A 15817-nucleotide genomic window follows, 5' to 3' on the forward strand; every position below is an offset into this window, starting at 1 on the left:
CATGTGTATGCCTGCTATTCAAAGACAGAAGATGGCGTTGGACCGCCTAGACCTTGAGTCGTAGATGGTTATGGGGAACCATGTGGGAACTCGTGGGGTTTGTGTCGACTTGACCCCTGCTGGAGTTATCTGAAAGGAGGGAACTTCAATCGAGAAAATGCCTCCATAAGATGCAACCATAGCAAGTTTCTTAATTAGTGATTGATGGGGGAGTGACGGGGTCCAGCCTGGACACAGGATTCGAGTTCTCAACTGGAAGCAGAGCTATCCAGAAGGTGCATAATAAATATACACAGACTACTTTTGGGGTACAAGCTGACAGGCAATCTTTCAAGGCTTAAAGTTTCTCTCTCTTCTCTCTCATTCTCTGCTCTTTTTCTCTCTCTCGCTCATTCGCTCACAGCTTGAGGCTGCACACACTCTGCATTCTCTTGTGCTCTCTGATTTTTTCCTGTGTGCTTTTCTTTCCTTGAACTCTCACACTCACACACACTCTTCACACACATCTCACACACATACCACATGCACTCTTTCTTCACACACACACACACACATGCTCTGTGCACACCTCACATTCTCTCCTCACTCACTCTTCACATTCTTGCTTCACTCACTCTTCACATGCTCTTCTCATGTTCTCTCTCTCTCTCACGCTTCATTCGCTCTCCACATTCACCTCACATACTCCTTACTCGCTCTCTACTCGCTCTCTTGCCCCGGTCTTTTATTGATACTCCAAAAGAAGGAAAAAAAAAAAAAGACATTGTACAACCATTGCCAAATCAAATTCAAAAGAATAACTACGTCCCACAAAAAATCAAGAATTACAGTTGTTCCCCAAAATTTCAAGCTTCCCTACTCCCAGGCCTATAGCCAAAATAATAATAATCGCAAACTTACCATTAATTAAACTTTAACTTTTATACTTCAGAGCTCAGAGCTCCGAGGCCAGCTACTTGCATTTCTTGTGAAGCTCTAATGATAAATGACATGGGCAAAGCTGCCAGGCAATGGCCAGAAAGAATCCAGTTAACCCTTAACTCAGTAGTTCTGCTAGCTTTCTGCTTCTGTACATTGCACACAATGACTCTCCTAAGAGACCCAGTGTTTTGACTTAATTTTACTAATATAAGATTTTACATATTCTATACTTGCTTATCCAGGAACCACTCTCAAATGTTATGCAAAACTTATTTCAAAACTTTAATAGCTTTTTTTTCTTTTCTTGGGATCCCAATGTTGGCTCTATTTAATTTTCTAATAATTTCTTCAAACTTTCTTTGCATATCATGCATTAATCTGTAACTACCAATGTGCAGTTATTACATTGTGTCCAAGATGAGAGCACACAGCATACACCTGGGCCATTAGGACTGTGCTCTGCTGTGTCCTATGCCTCAATTTTTAATTGTTTAAGAATCATTATACCAAGGAACATCTAGTTTCACAGAATTCACCAGAGCAGAAGGAGAAAGAAGTAAGAAAGTCAGATATAATAGAATAGTTATGCACATCAAGGCCAGCTGAAAAGAAGTCACTCACAAATGAAATCTATACAGCCGTTGTCCAGGGCTAAGTTTAGGAGAACTGGGAACAATTGTTTTTTACAAAGAGCTGTTGCAGGCTACTGAGATGTCTCCATCCCAGCCTACTGAAGGCAGTCCCTGTCATTGGATGCTGTCTCCAGCAGGGGAGGGCCCATCTCAGTTTGGATTTTGTCTTCTCTGGACAGATAGTCCTGGGTTCTATAAGAAAGCAGGCTGAGCAAGCTATGGTGAGCATGCTAGAAAGCAGCACCCCTCCATGGCTTCTGCATCAGCTCCTGCCTCCAGGTTCCTGCCCTGTGTGAGTTCCTCTTTCACTGCCAGACTTCAGTGTGGCAGTGTAAGCAAAATAGACACTTTGCTCCCTAGTTTCTTTGGTCATGGTGTTTTATCACAACGCTAGTAACCCTAAGACAACGTGGGTGCTAAGAATTGAAAGCCAGGATCTCTGGAAGAGCAGCCAGTGCTCTTAACCAATGAGCCGTCTCTCCTCCTCCTCCTCCTCCTCCTCCTCCTCCTCCTCCTCCTCCTCCTCCTCCTCCTCCTCTTCTTCTTCTTCTTCTTCTTCTTCTTCTTCTTCTGATTTATTTATTTTATGTATATAAGTACACTGTCAGTGTCTTCAGACACACCAGAAGAGGGCATCAGATCTCATTACAGATGGTTGTGAGCCACCATGTGGCTGCTGGGAATTGAACTCAAGATCTCTGGAAGAACAGTCAGTGCTCATAACCACTGAGCCATCTCTCTCCCCTTCTTTTTTTTAAAAGAATTATTTAATGTTTATGTATTTATGTGTGGGAGCACTTGTGCCCCAGCACACATGTGAAGGTCACAGAAAAGCTTGCACAAGTCAATTTTTCCTTCTGTCCTGCGGGTCCTGGGGATGGAACTCAGGTCCTCAGGCTTGGTAGTAATCACCCATTGAACCTTCTTGACAGTTCAGTCCCTACGAGCTCTGTGCTTCTTAGGCTGTGTGGGGCATGAGGCTCCATCTTTCTGAGTCTCATTGTCCCCTGTGCAACAGAGCCAAGAGCAGGGCCACCCCCTGGGAAGCATGAGCTGGCAGCTTCCCCAGATGACGCACCGAGGATGCTGAGCACAAATCCCAGTGGAAAACAATTTGGCAGTGGCTCAGAAAGTTAAGCAGGGTCGCCCCGGGATCCTGCAAACCCACTCCTACCGATGACTGACACTGCAGACAACCGAGCCTCCATTGCACAGAGGAGAAGTGAATCCATGTGCCCATCACGGGGCAGAACATGCTGAACACTGAGGGGTGCAGGACATACTACCTGCTAATGTGGCCCCTGAGTACTTGAAGCCGAAAGCCACTGTGAAATGGCCCTTATAGGAAAGACCTCCTGTTGCTCTTCTGAAGCCACTCCCAGAAACTCCTTGTGAGAGGAACCTTCCTGGCCTCCCTTTTAAGACAGAGGGACACGGAGAGGAGCCAGAATGGACAAGCCTGTTGACATTTCCCCACTGGTGACATATGACCGGTCGTTCATCCCACCAGTCTCTTCCATGACTCCCCACCTTCCCCCCAGACTCAGCACACACCTCATGCCTGCTTCTTCAGCTCCTCATTTCCTTAACCAGCCTGCCCATGTCTCTCACACACACAAATGTATATAAAATTTACATAAAATGAATATGCATGTTCCTCTTGTTAATCTGCCCTCTGTCATGAGTGGCCCAGTTGGGAACTTAGAAAGTTAGAAAGAAAATCTATCTTTCAAGTCAGGCATGAGGCACACACCTGTAGTCCCAGCACTTGGGAAACTGAGGCAGAAGAATTATGAGCCAGCCTGAGATTCAGAGTGAGACTCTGTCTTAAGATGCCAAAGAAAGGCCAGGCATGGTGGGACATGACTTTAGTCCTAGGATGGGGTGCAGGGGGTGGGGGTGGGGGGCAGAGGTGAGTTCCAGGCCAGCCTGGTCTACATAGCAAATTCTAGCCAACCAGGACTGCATAGTAAGATTCTGTCTGAAAGGGAAACAAAACAATAACAATAAAAAACCCGAGGGGAACAGAAAGGGAGCAGGGGAGATGGCTCAGTGTTAGCTTCAGCTGTCAACAGGACACAAACCCAAATACACACCTGGGAAGAGGGAATCTCACTGAGGGACTGCCTCCATCAGAGTAACCAGTGGGCATGTCTTAATTACTAATTGATGTGGGGTCCACAGCCCATTGTGGGGTACTATCTTTGGGCAGGTGGACCTGGGCTATACAAAAAAGCAGGCTGAATAAGAGTTAGCCAGTAAACAGTGTCATTCCATCACTTCTGCTTCTGTTCTTGACCTTGTTCCTACCCTGTGTTCCTGTCCTAGCTCTCTCGGTGATGGACTGTGATATGGAAATGGAATTCAGATAAACCCTTTCTTCTCAAATCGCTTTTGGTCACCACACAGTAGAAATGAGGAGCAGCCCATACAGAACTCACTGTGCAAGTGTGGTGGTCTGAATAAGAATGGACGCCATGGACTCGTATGTGTGAATGTTTGGTCTTCAGGAAGTGGCACTACTTGAGAGGAATTAGGGGATGTGGCCTTGCCTTGCTGGAGGAATTGTGTCTCTGGGTATGGGTTGTGGGGTTTCAAAAGCCCAAGCCAGTTCCAGTGTCTCCTTCTGCTGCCTTTGTGTCCAGACGTAGAACTATCAGCTGCTTCCCCAGCACGTTGTCTGCCTGAGTGCCACCATGCTCCTCACTGTGACAATAGACTAAACCTCTAACACTGTAAGTCAGCCCCTGTTAAATGTTTTATAAAAGTTGCCATGGCCACACTGTCTTTTCACAACAATGAAACAGACAGAATACTGACAAAAATGCCAAGCACGAGGAACTGAGTCTACATCACAACACCCACTTAATATCCAGGCAAGGTAGCACACATCTTGTGTTGGGGACATCTTAGTTACTTTCCTATTTTTGTGATAAAGCACTATAGTCAAGACAACTTACAAAGGAAGTAAGTTCCACTGGACTTTTGATTGGGGGAGGGGAGGTAGTGTCCATGATTGGAAGCATGCTGTTGGCTGGAGCAGCAGAGAGTTCACATCTTCATCTAAAAGCAGGAGGCAGAGTGAGGGTGAAGGAGAGGGGAGAGAGAGAGAGAGAGAGAGAGAGAGAGAGAGAGAGAGAGAGAGAGAGATCACTATAATCTAGTGAGTCTTTTGAAGTCTCAGAGCTTACCTCCAGTGACACACCTCCTCCAACAAGGACACCCCTCCTAATCCTTCCCAAATTGTTCCCAACTGAGCAGCAGGTACTCGAGTATATATTCTCAGTCAAACCACCACATGGGGTAGAGACTGGCATATCCAAAGGGCTCACTGATCAGTCAGTCTAGCTGAAATAGTCTTCTGCATATTCAGTGAGAGACCTTGTCTCAAAAAAAAAAAAAAAAAAAAATAAGATGGCAAGCTGAGAAGATGGCTCAGTGGCTAAGTTACTTGCCCTGTGTGAGGACTGGGGTTTGGATTTCCAGAACAGTCGTGAATGCTGGGGAAGGTGGCAGCTTAGTCTGTGATCCCAGCACTCAGGTGGAGGTGGAATCCCTGGAGCAAGCCAGACTGACTGTGTCTGTTGCTCTGGGTCCAACTGAAAGACTTTGCCTCAATTACTAAAGGGAAGACTTCTGATGTCAGCCTTGATCCTCCACATGCACGCACACACATGTGCTCACATATTCGTACACACTCCTCCCACCCTCAATATACACCACACACACACACACACACACACACACACACACGAAAACCAGGGGAGGAATGTGTCTCATGGTACAACAATTGCTTACTATAGACCTGGGTTAGTTCCTCAGTGTTATAAAATGTATTTTTCCTCATCTACTGTACTGTACTGGCTGGTTTTGTGTGTCAGCTTGACACAAGCTAGAATCATCAGAGAAGAAGGAGCCTTGCTTGAGGAAATGCCTCCATGAGATCCAGCTGTAAGGCAATTTCTTAATTAGTGACCAATGGAGGAGGGCCCAGCCAATGATGGGTAGTGCCATCCCTGGGCTGGTGGTCCTGGGTTCTATACGAAAGCAGGCTGAGCAAGCCATGGGAAGCAAACCAGGAAGTAACATCCCTCCATGGTCTCTGCATTAGCTCCTGCTTCCTGACCTGCTTGAGTTCCAGTCCTGACTTCCTTTGGTGATCAACAGCAATGTGGAAAGTGTAAGCCTAATAAACCCTTTCCTCCCCAACTTGCTTTTTGGTCATGGTGTTTTGTTGAAGCAATAGAAACCCTAACTAAGCAATTTGGTATCAAGGGTATTGCTGTGACTGGCCTGACCATGCTTTTGTTTGGAGGAATGTGGCATTCGGGATTTTGGATCAGAAAAGCAGTCAAATGCTTTAAGTGGGGCTTAAAGGGCCAGCCTAGTAGGACCATGAAAGACAGTGATGCTGAGGGTGATTTGAACTGTAGGGTCCTGGCTCAAGAGGTTTCAGAGAAAAGGAATCTTAGTATTCTAGAGACTGTTCTTGTGATATTTTGGTGAAGAATGTGGCTGTTTTTGCCCTTGTTTGAAAAAGTCCCCCTGAGGCCAAATTGAGTTTTGGATTAATTGCACTGGCAACGGAAATCTCAAAATAGCCTAGTATAGACTCTGTCGTGTGATTACTAGTGTTCTCTTCTATGAAGAGCTAAAATAACGAGGAGCAAGCTGAGCAAAAATACAAAAACCTACAGATTTCAGAGAAAAGAAGCACTAGGAAGTGGAATGGAGCTAAATCCTGTGTTCAAGAAGATAAACAGATTAAAGAAAAGCCTGATGTTAAATGAAATAAAGGGAGTGGTGACCTCCCACCCAGCTAAACTTCCAACTTGTGAAAAAGGAATTAAAGAAGAGTTTAGGTCCAGGTGTGGTGGTTCTTGCCTTTAATCCCAGCACTCAGGAGACAGAGGCAAGCAGATTCTCTGCATTCAAGGCCAGCTTGGTCTACAGGGTGAGTTCCAAGACAGCCAAGCTTAGGCAATGAAGGAAACCACTGAAAACAGAAAGCTGGTAAAGATGTCATTGAACGAGGGGCCGTGTCCCAACCCCAGCAAGCAGAAGAACTTTGCAGCTTCAGTCACGTGGCTCTAGCTTTAGAGTCAAAAAGAAGAGAAAGAGGCTACCTCAGCTAAGAAAAGCCACTGTGGTCAGACATGTGTCAGGGTGTCCATGTGCAGCAGAGGCCACTGTGTGAAGCTTCGAAGGTGAAGCCTGGATTACCTCGCAGACTCCAAAGTGTTGGAGATGCCAGAGCCCTGGATACCTGTCGAGAAGACTGCTCACAGTGAGGGGACCAGCCCAAGGAAAAGAAGTGTGCTGCAGTCAATGAAGGTGACAGGGGTTGGAGATCTGACGTCAGACATGGAGATGCAGAATTTGGAGTTTGCCCAGTTGGCTTTCAGTCCAGTATCTCCTCACTGTGTGCGCTTTCCTCCCTTATGGAACTGTAATATGTATCCTGTGCCACTGTATGTTGGGAGTATGTGATCTGCTTTTTTACTTGGATTTTATACAGAATTACAGTCAAGAGATTGCATGAATCTCAGAGAAGACTTTGAACTTTGGACTTTTTAAACATTGTTGAGACTGTGATAGACCATGAGGACTTTTGGATTTGGGCTGAATGCATTTCTGCATTATGATATGGCTACAAGTCTACAAGGACCAGGGTGTGGACTGTGGTGGTTTGAATAGGAACGGACCCCGTAGATTCGAGTGTTTGAATACGTGGTCCATAGAGAGTGGCCCTATTAGGAGGTGTGGCTGTTTTGGAGTGGGTATAGCCTTATTGGAGGAAGTGTGTCACTGTGGGAGCAGGTTTTCAGATCTTAGATGCTCAAGCCCTTGCCCTGAAGGCTCACAGTTCTCTTATGCTGCCTGTGGATCAAGATGTAGAACTCTTAGCTCTTTCTCCAGCACCATGTCTGCTGGCATGGCACCATGCCTCCCACCATGGTGGTCATGGATTGAATCTCTGATACTCTGATCCAAGTCACAATTAAGTGTTTTCCTTTGTAAGAGCTGTCATGGACAGCTCTTTTCAGCAACGACAGCCTAACTAATACACCTAACATACACACTTACCTAAGATACACACACACACACACACACACACACACACACACACATACACACACACACACACACACAGGTATATTATTCAGCCTTAGGGAAACACAGCATTCTAATGTGGGCAAACCTTTGGAATGAAGCAAACAGATTAGTAAATATTGCATGATTTCATTCACATGAGGTATCCAGAGTTGTCATATTTGTAGGCATAGATGCTGCCCTTATTAAGCATAATTCTTTTGTTTCCTTGTTTGCATAAGGCCTCAGGATATAACAGGGCTGGCTTCTAACTCACAGTCTTCCTGCCTTGCTCCAAGGGCTGAGATTACAGGCCTGTGCCCCAGGCCTGCCTTGATTCAGACCTGGACACATGGAACCCAGTGTTTTACTGAACAACTAGGTCACAGCCATACTCAGACCTGGAAGGGACCATTCATCACTAGCTGTTTGGGCATTTTAACATACACAAGTCTCTGGGCCTCTTGGCTCCTTGTAAGGAAAGGCTCTAAAGCTGTTTCTGCACAGCGGGAGGGGAAAACCCTCTTAAGAGTGGCTCAGGCCTGGGCAGGGCCCTGGGCTCCAGTTTTGCAGCTATGACCTCGGTCTTTGCATTAAGCACTTCCTGCCATGGCGGTGGAATGTTCACACCACAGGGTAGGGGGACGCCCCCATCCCCCAGAGGCTTAGAGAAGATGCTCGGACCAACTTCAACCCTGCAGTCTTTGTTCAAACTAAAAGTTATCTCTCTACTTACTTCCCGACTTGCAGGCTCCCCGCTGTTCTCTGGTCTCTGCCCTCATTCCTTGATTTTAAACCAGGGGCCAAGTCTCTTACCTACTTTTGGGCTCGGACAGGAAGTTTCCCCCTGATTCCACCAGGGGGCGCGCGTGGGCCTTGCAAAGACCGAACAAGAATCTCAGGGAAGAGTCTGAAGTGCATGTAACCAGAGAGGCAGGGAAGCCTGGGACTGTAATGAGGGTCCCAAGGATGAGGCTCTGGTCCTGGGAGGTGTCTTGTCCCTCGGTTTGCTGGTCTAGAAAATGGGAGGAGGGCTACTAGGGCAAGCTTCTCAACCTTTTTTTTTTTTTAAATTAACATGATTTATTCTATTTTACAAATGTAATATTTTATTTTTCGAGAATTTCATGCAGGAGTCACTTAGACATCTTTTCTGAAAGCAGGCTTTGAGTCAGGGTCTGAGTATGGCCTGACCCATTTCTGATAGGCTCCCATGTGGTGTGCTTGCCTATGGCCCTGGGAATTATCTCCAGGGGATCTTCCAGGCCTAACCACAGATGAATTTCTGAGCTGGGCAGGAAGACCCTCTGGTCCTGAACAGCCCATCTCCCTTGCCTGTAATTCTAGAACTCAGGAGGCAGAGGCAAGGTGACTATGTGAAGCTGGAGGCCAGCCTGGTCTACAAGTGAGCTCTAGGTTTGCCTAAGCTACATAGCAGGCTCTGTTTCAAAACAGAAACCAACCAGCCGGGTGGTGACCCATGCTTTCAATCCCAGCATTGGGGAGGCAGAGGCAGGCAAATCTCTGTGAGTTCAAGCCTGGTCTACAGAGTGGTTCCAGGACAGCCAGGAGAAACCCTGTCTTGAAAAGCCAAAAAAACCAAACCAACCAGCCAGCCAGCCAAACAAAACCCCCAAAGCTCCTGCAAAGTGGCCTCCTGTGCAAGTGTGAGAGCGTGTGCGCGCACGCGCGCGCGCACACACACACACACACACACACACATACACGCGTGCGCGCGGATAAAGAAACAGGGAGAGTGGTGGTGAGCAAGCCTTCTATCAGGCAGACCCCAGGAACAGACCCTCTGCTGAAGCAGGCTATGAAAGAGGAAACCCCTGCTAAACATAGACCAGGGAGGAATTGATTTATCAAGTAGATACAATTCTAAATTTGCACAAAACTAATAACATAGCCTCAAAGTATGTAAAGCAAAAAAAAAAAATCATAATCAAGGGAACTAAAAGAAGAAATGAATTCTTCCTCTGGGGGGTGGGGGTGTCCCCCTACCCGGTGGTGGTGTGAACATTCTACTGTGGGTGGTATCTGCTGGCAGCAGCCCAGACGAAAAGGAGCATGGGAGAAGACGATTACGAGCTCTTTGCTCCCTCTCCTGCTGTCCAGTGAATTTGCCCTCCTCACAGCAGCCCCCACTTCCTGCTTCCTTCACTGATATCAGGCCAGGGTTTCCATAGCTGATTAGGGACCAGTGGCTCTCCAGGCTGTATGGGGACTCTGACTTTTGGAGTGAGCAACTTCTGCCAGAGTCCCCAGTGAGAGTCACTGTGGGAGTCCCCCAGCTTCTGAGCAGAGCAAGGGAGACATCCAGCCTCAAGGACTGAGCCCCTGCTGGGCACTCAGCCTCTCAGCTAAGATTCAACAATTGTTGGCATTTCAATATAACTGACTTAATTTCTGTAATATATACAAGGATGTATTCATTCCATTGTTTCTGAACCTCTAAAGAACCCTGAATGATTTCCAATGATGCCCGGAAAGATATGTGAGATTTTATTACTTTTTAATGTGAGAGTGGTCAGTGGAAGAAGGTATATTCATTTCTTCTTTTAGTTCCCTTGATTTTATTTTATTTTATTATTTTATTTTATTTTATTTTTTTGCTTTATATAGTTTGAGGCTATGTTACTAGTTTTGTGAAAATTTAGAATTGTATCTACTTGATAAATCAATTCTTCCCTGGTCTAGCAGGGGTTTCCTCTTTCATAGCCTGCTTCAGCAGGGGGTCTGTTGCTGGGGTCTGCCTGATAGAAGGCTTGCTCACCACCACTCTCCCTGTTTCTTTATCCGCATGCTTATTACACCTCCACTATAAGCATCACATATTGTTGCTGCTTTTAACCTAATAAGACGGTGTTTGTCTTTCTAGTGTAGTATGTAGTCTGCTTACATGTAATGCAGTTGCTCGTTCGTGCATTTGGCTTTGTCTCTCCGCTATTGTTCTCTTTTTCTCTTTCTTAACACCCTGGAATAATATAGCTGCATAAAGAAAGTGCCTTTCCAAAGTGTTGGAGATGTGGCTCAGTTGGTAAAGTACCTGACCCACAAGGACAAGGATATGAGTTTGTATCGCCAGCATGCAAGTATGAAGGCTGCGTGCATACGGTCACAAATCTCTGCAACCTGAGTGCGGGGTGGATCCCCAGAGCCCACAGGCCAATCAGTCTAGCCAATCGATGAGTGCTGGCTAGAGTGGTGAGCAACCCTGTTTCAAACATTATGATGAGAACTGAAGCCTTCTGATGGTGACCTCTGACCTCTACATGCTCATCCTCCTACAGGCACGCACTCCCATACACTGCACACATGTGCATACATACAAAATGGAAAGCGAAGGTGAAATACAGACCTTTCATTCAAATAACAAATGTATCGCTAGCACAGCGCCACAATTAGTGATGAGCTGGGCTGAGAAACAGTTCCAGCCAGGAACGTGGAGATAAGAAAGGAATAAACGTCAGTGAGGAAAATATCTGCTTAATTTAAACAAATTTGTCTGTACAAAACAATAATAATAACAATGCCATGTGGAGAGTGATATATAGAAAGAACTCAAATACCAGATGGTTCCAGATGACACCAGAACATGAATCAGGTGGGGTAAATAGGGTTTTAAATGGCCCGAGGTCCCTCATACCTGCATCAGTGGTGAGGGTGACGACATTCATTAGTGTTAGACTTGAACGAGTCAAGGTGCGCTGTGCTGCGCTGGCTTTAGGATTGCCACTTATAGAAAGGGACACTAACAATTAATAACACAGTGATATGATCAATATAAATACCAAACCCACCCGGAATGAAGTTTTAAGAGGATGTGTATGTGTGTGTAGAATACATTTTGACTTTTTAAATATGAAGCATAAGGAAACATCAAAGATAATTTTTTTTAAATGCTAATAAAAATCTCTTCTACTGGGACTGGAGAGGTGGCTCAGTGGTTAAGAGCACTGGCTGCTCTTCCAGAGGTCTGGAGTTCAATTTCCCAGAAACTACATGGTGGCTCACAACCATCTGTAAAGAGATCTGATGCCCTCTTCTGGTGTGTCTGAAGAGAACAACAGTGTACTCGCATATATAAAATAAATAAATAAATCGCTTTTTAAAAAGTCACTTCAGTTGTTGGATGTAAAGGGGGCTCAGTGGATAAAGCCCCTGCTTGTTAGTGTGAGGGTGCTGCTCAAGCCCTCAGAGCCAGGTGGGCCTGGTGGGCTGCCTGTGATCCTAGGGCTCCAAGGGTGGATACAGGGGACTGCTGGGTCAAGCTGCCTAAACGAACTACCATATGGCCAAGCTGTGGGTTCATCTGAGAGATACTGCCTCAGTGAATGAGAAGGAAGATTCCCTATGTCAGCCTTAGATCTCCAAATGTGCACCTATAGATAAACACTCCCACATATGGGAACACACACACACACACACACACACACACACACACACACACACACCTGCCTGCATACCACACACCCAAACACATACTTTTTTTTTTTTTTTTTCTGAGACAGGATTTTTGTCTTGCCACTCTGAAGACCAGGATAGCCTCAAACTCAGAGATCTGCCTGCCTCTGTCTCACAGAGACAGAGGATTAAAGTGCTGGGATTAAAGGTGTATGGCACTGCCTGACCCACACATACATTTTTTAAATTTACGTTAATTAGACAGTAAGCACACAACATTCTATTCAACATGATTCACACATGTCTACATATGTAAAATATTTTTTAGTTTCTGCTCCACTGTTAGCAAAGAGAAAAACAAAATTCAGAATATAAGTCATGCATGATATGGTCTTATTTGTGTATATATATACACACACACATGCATACTACATCATACCACACACACACATGCATACTACATCAATCATACCACACACACACACACACATGAGTACCACATCGTACCACACACACACACACACACACACAACACACCACATCATACCACACACACACATACCACATTATACCATGTGCACACACACTACACACACTATACACATGCACACACCACATCACACCTCACACACATGCATGCATACTATGTCATATCACACACACACACACACACACACACACACACACACCACATCATAACAAACACACACACACATGAGTACCACATCGTACCACACGCACACACACATACACACCACATCATAACAAGCACACATACACATGTACCACATCGTACACCCCCCCACACAAACACATACCACACCAACCACACACACACATACCACATTATACCATGTGCACACATACACACACACTATACACATGCACATACCACATCTCTCTCTCTCACACACACACACACACACACACACACACCCCACATTCTGTAGAAAAAGTGCTGAAGCTTACTTGACAAAGTGCAATCCATGTTTAACTTGGCAGGATAAGAGGTGATAATTCTGAAAAAAAAACCTGTCTATTTTTGTCACATATAGAATCCATGTCATTTACACATTTTCATTAGATATGTATTACCTAGTAATTGGCAATCTCCAACAGACCAATGATGTTGTTGTAGAAGTAAATTGAAAATACATCATGAAAGGCTGTATATAATCAAGTGTCCTTAGCTAGGCCTGGTGGCACAGGCCTGAAACCCCAGCTACTCCAAAGGCTGAAACAGGGGGATTTTGAGTTCAAGGCTGGCCTTGCTACAGAGTGAGTTCAAATCTAGCCTAGGCAAATTAAGGAAACTTTGTCTCAAATTTTTTTTCAATAAAAAGGAAAAGGAAAGTGAAAAGAGGGCTGAGAATGGAGCCCAGGGCTTAGAGCATGTTCCTGGTTGGGACAGCCATCCAAACAAACAAACAAACAAACAAACAAACAAACAAACAAACGTTATTCCTGGCTCCCAGTGGAACCGCCTTGTTGTGCTGGCCCACATCTGCCACACGGTGGCGCTGCTAGTCTGCCGGCTGCTTCCAGCCCCGGACCTTGGCAGGGAAGGGGTGGGATGTCTTAGTGAACAGATTTATTTCCTCAGCATTCTGCCGGCAACCTCAATAGGTGGTATCTGGAGTACAGACTCAGTAAGTCAGCCGTCCCCGTGGGTAGCTCCCGCTGCTGTGAGTCGAATGGCTTCACATCTCCCCATGACCAGCCTGGATACCCTGGTCAAGCCTGTATGGCCTTCAGGATCTGCTCTAGAGGTATAGAGTTTAAAGTCCAGCAGGAGCCCGATTTGTCGTGGCCCGTCTCACCTGTCACGGGAGTTAGCTGTAAGAGAAGGGGGTCTGTGGTGAGGTGGTTGGTCATGGCTCTCTGCACTGACCTCAGTCTCTGAGCGAGTGGTGTCTGCTCAGGGCCTTCCACAGCTCCCTACCACCCTCAGTCAAGTTCCAATGCGCTTCTGGCAATCAGCCCATGCTCCACCCCCTCGGACCCCTTTCTTCCCTTCTGCCTGTCACTGTCCTCATTGTTTCCATTCTTGCAAACGCTCTTTCACTTCCTGTAGCATAAATACTGCGTCCTTCTAGAATTCTCTCCAGCTCCTTCCCTTCCCAACACTACACTTGATTCGGGCCATATGTAGGGCAGGGCCCCATGGGAACCCAGAGCCTGTCTGCCTGGATCATCTCCTCTCTCCTGTGCCAGGACCTGGGGCACCCAGCAGGCACTCACATGTCCCTGCACTGTGTAAGAAGGCTGGAGAGCAGTCACTGGCGGCTGTGGTTGGAATGGGGGGCGCGGGGGTGGGGGGAGACTGGGGGGGCTGGGGGTGGGAGCTGGAGGACTGGGGGGGGGTAGGCCGGTGGGGGGAGGGGTCCTTTAGGGAAACGAGAAGACATGATAAAGGTACTGCCAGGGCCCCTGGCACACAGCTCTAGCTGGACCAGATTGAAGTCAACCACATGAGATAGGTCCCCATCAGCCTGGTCTCTTTTTGTCACACGCTACTGTCCTCCAGACCCCGCATGTCCTCCTGACTCACTGGTGATAGCTTCCAGAAAATGTCCCTGCATTCTGTCACCCGACTTTGTATCTTTTCCCCACCTGCGTCTCCACGGTCTATCTATCTCAGGGTGGACTCCATCACCCACCTGCCATCAAGGGCTTGGTGACTCCTAGGATCCTGTGAGGTAATTCATTCCCTGTTGCTCCTTGTCAGTTCCTCAAATGACATGCTGCAGCCATTCTTCCTGTCCCGAGTTCATTTTGCTCCCCCAGCCTGGGCAACCCCCTCTGTTCCTAGGGGATGAGTGTAAACTCCGTCAGTTTCTGTTTATACCACCTTTCTTCCAGGAAGCCCTCTCTGACTTGGTGTCACTCCTTGGGATTCCTGCAATCAGCTGAACCTCTTTGTCTTTGTCCTGTTGACACTATGTGGCCCTTGCTCATGCCCTGCCTTTTGATTGAAGATGGCATTTAGTCCTTGTTCTATGGCCTCTTGCCACCCCCTAGCCCCAAGTGCACTATCCTTATTGAATCCCCCAGCTTTGGGGGTCCCCTGCTCCTGAGCCATCTCCTGCCACATGCTGGCTTACTCCCCTTCTTGGGCAGTTTTTTCTCATTCCCATCTTCTAAGGCCAGACTTTCACCCTTAGACTTTCCTCCTTCTGTCTCCTGGCACTTCCTCTAGGCACCTGTATCTCAATCCCACCCGTCCCTGAAGGGCGAGAACCTGCCCCCAACCCTAGGCTCAGCCTTACACCAGCTACCAGCCTCTCTACTGTAGCCCAACTGTCAGAGTACAAAGCTAGCCTGAAGCTCAGCCACTCTTCTGCTCCTCACCGTCGACCACATCCTTTGCCCTGGGAAACAGGAACCTTGGTGTCCATTTCCCTTCCTCTTACCATCCCACAGCCAACCCATCAGGAAAGCCCGTGGCTATCTGCAGAACATGTCAGAGTCCCGCAACTTCTCACATCCCCATGGGGACTACCTGGTTCTAGATCTCTTGTTGGGTCAAGTTCAATTCCCTTCTCCCATCCTCCTGACATCCACTCTGCCCCTCTGAGGCCTGTTCTCAATGGGGAAGCCACCTGTGAGTGGGACCCTGATCCTCATTCTGTTCTAGGCCTCCCCTGGGCCATCTCCCTACCTAGAATATACTGGGTCCCTCTTGGACTGCTAGATGCTCAGGAGCTGGCCTGGTCTCTACTGTTCCGTAGACAACCTTAGGGTCTTGAGTGGGCCTCCCC

This window comes from Mus musculus, chromosome 2 (genome assembly GCF_000001635.26).
Source record: "Mus musculus strain C57BL/6J chromosome 2, GRCm38.p6 C57BL/6J".
Taxonomy (NCBI): Eukaryota; Metazoa; Chordata; class Mammalia; order Rodentia; family Muridae; genus Mus; species Mus musculus.